This window comes from Siphateles boraxobius, unplaced genomic scaffold, assembly GCF_051911475.1.
Source record: "Siphateles boraxobius isolate OS27281-9 unplaced genomic scaffold, OSU_SipBor_1 68, whole genome shotgun sequence".
Lineage (NCBI taxonomy): Eukaryota > Metazoa > Chordata > Actinopteri > Cypriniformes > Leuciscidae > Siphateles > Siphateles boraxobius.
This window is the reverse complement of record NW_027509195.1, coordinates 10099631-10102426: the sequence shown is the minus strand read 5'-3', so window position 1 is coordinate 10102426 and position 2796 is coordinate 10099631. Positions and strand designations below refer to the sequence as shown.

The 2796-nt window shown below is 37.3% G+C and overlaps 1 long non-coding RNA gene across 1 annotated transcript; it reads right to left on the bottom strand.

Moving 5' to 3' along the window:
• Positions 1 to 981: 981 nt before the first annotated feature.
• Positions 982 to 2512, bottom strand: LOC143722919 (uncharacterized). Its single transcript, XR_013197008.1, has 2 exons — positions 2192 to 2512; positions 982 to 1637 (listed from the first exon to the last, which is right to left on the bottom strand). It is a non-coding gene; the product is annotated as an uncharacterized LOC143722919 (long non-coding RNA).
• Between the last annotated feature and the right edge of the window lie 284 nt (positions 2513 to 2796).

The window sequence follows — 2796 nt, the reverse complement described above, 5'->3', positions numbered from 1 at the left end:
AGGCAGCGAAAGGTGGATTTGCAGTTATCCTTTTTGTGTCAATATGATGAATTTAGTGGTAAAATCATTCTCTATATATTGTATTGTTATATATTGCAGTGACAACTCATCACTCAAATATTTACCACTGTATATTCTGTATAATTTGACATTTTTAAATAAACACTGACAAAAAACTATACAAGTTTTAAGTCTCTAGACGATATGATATATATATATAACATTGATAAGTGATCACCTGGATTTAGACCTGCCTATTTTGTATTTATATAAAGCATTCACAGGCAAATTTGCTGTATGTATTTCCCTGGTGTCCCTGACATATAAATGTCAGGAAACACGATTCCTGGCTACATGTTAATATCCATGGATCACTGGATCTTTAGTAAGTTGTAAGGAACACTATATTGAGTCCAATCTTTAGTTTAAACTGATAATCGTTTGTTTTACTTGCGTTTTCGCAGTTTCCCCTATTAAATCCAGTCACGCAGCAGCTCTTTTGCCAGTCAGTCCGGCTGAGGGGGCCTGTTCCGGCGGGAAAGTGACGTTAATGCATTCCCTCTATTCGTAAAAACTAATCCATGTGAATAAAACTCATTGGTTCTTGCTGAAACCCAAACGTGCTATGTAACACGAGAATGAACCTCATGTCATTGGTTCTTACACGTCAAGTGAACATGCTTGAGCTTCCGTTTACCTCAACTGATGTGTGAGTTGATGAATGTTTTAAAATGTGAATGAAAGTTTAAATTCAATCTGTTAATCACATAAAGCGATCGAGTCTCTTCAGATCCTTTGGACTAAACCGCTAAATTCATATGGATTAGTTTTATGATGTCTTTATGAACTTTTTGAAGTGTCAAAGTGGTAGTTGGGTAGCTGTCAATGGGGGGACAGAGAGCTCTCAGATTTCATCAAAAAGATCTTCATTTGTCTTCCGAATGAGAGCAAAAGTCTTACGGGTTTGGAACGACATGAGGGTGAGTAATTAATGACAGAATTTTAATTTTTGGGTGAACTATCCCTGTAAGGAAGTTTGTTCCAGACTTATTACACACACTCTTGTGTTACAACACCAGTGGGGTACCGTTAGATCGTGACAAAGTCAGATCATGTATTTGACATCAACTTTTAAGAGCTGTGATATTTATGAAGAGTTTTGAATTGGTGGCTTTTGTTATAAAAAAGTAGTGGATTTTCATTTCCATGCGATTTCGTGGACAGGTGCATGGAGCTCTGGAATTAAACTTTTGTTGAAATTGATCTGTGGTTTCTACAGATGCATATTAACAGTTATCAAACTTAGAGCTCAAGGTATGTGTCTTAAATGGCTTGTGTTATAGGTAAGTTTCTTTATGTGCAAAAAGAATATTATTTATGTTGTTACTGGCGCCAGAATTATATGCGGCACCTTTTCATTTTGGTAGCTTTGAATTTAATTGTGTACTTTTCTAAATGTATATGTATTGTATTTTCTAAACCAGCTTGTTCTCCTCCTTCAGAGTCCGAATGGAAACAAATGTCTCAGCGAATAGAAACTCCTGTATTCATTAGCGGTTGAGGCTTCTGTCCTGGTTGGAGTTATTGATTCATGTGGTGTCCATCTCTGATAAAGTTTTTGTGGCTTAGGCACCTGTCTGTTATGAAACCAAAACAAATGTATTTTATTTTAGTATGACATATTGACAAGCTTGTACTTTTTATTCTAAATAACAAAAAAAAAAAACATTGTTTGTCATGTACATTCTGCTGGCAGATGGCGCTAAAACACACTGAAAGTAATGGATGATGTTTAACTTAACCAAAAACAAGATTGTAATGACAACTAATCAAATGAACCACCCCAAAAAAGTTTTAGTTCTTAAAACAGTTCAAATATATACTTTAAACAGAAGTTTTACAAACTACGGCTTTGTTGTTAGCTATGATGAAAATAAAGGCCCAACCTACTCTAGGAAAGTCAATATCAATATTTAATAAACCAATAAGTGATTTTATGAAACCCAGCTTTATAGTACTGCCAGGGATGGCAGATCAATCCCATGATACCTCACTCTGGCTGCATCTGCCAATCACAGCCTGAGCTAATGACATTACCTATTCATGGACCATCGACCGGCCTCATGCCTTCAAGTGGCCTGATCTAATAAAAAGCATTAAAACATTTGTACTGTGACACACACCAGCTCACCCTCAGCCTCCGCACTGGATTTATCCTTCTGATGCGTCTGGTTGTGCCATAAAACCTCTGAATATGTAGTTTTCCTCACAGAATGGTAATGGTAACTAATGAATTATCAAACATGCATTCCTCTCCTGAACCTTCTTCATAATTTCAAGCTCAATGTTGTACAGCACATCATTTTCTGCGTGTGTGTGCCTCTGAGGACACGTCAGCACTCTGGAATCTCTCTCCGTCTCACTGGTTTCTCTCTTGTGTTGAGATAATCACAACTCCTCCGCTCTGTTGACTCGAAATAGTGTGTGTGTGTGTGTGTGTGTGTGTGTGTGTGTGTGTGTGTGTGTGTGTGTGTGTGTGTGTGTGTGTGTGTGTGTGTGTGTGTGTGTGTGTGTGTGTGTGTCTCCTCCTCAGCACTGCGGCAGTGGCGTGCACAGACCTCCTCAGCGGCAGGGGCGGAGGGACCAAAAAGGGCACTAAATAAAAAAAATCTATTACTTCTTGATTTTTTTTGTTTTTATTCTTTCTTTGGCATTCTAAGAAAATATGTTGATACGATTATTAGAATGCATAACACATCAAATGAAAATAGGGAAATTATGATAATGTTACTAAAT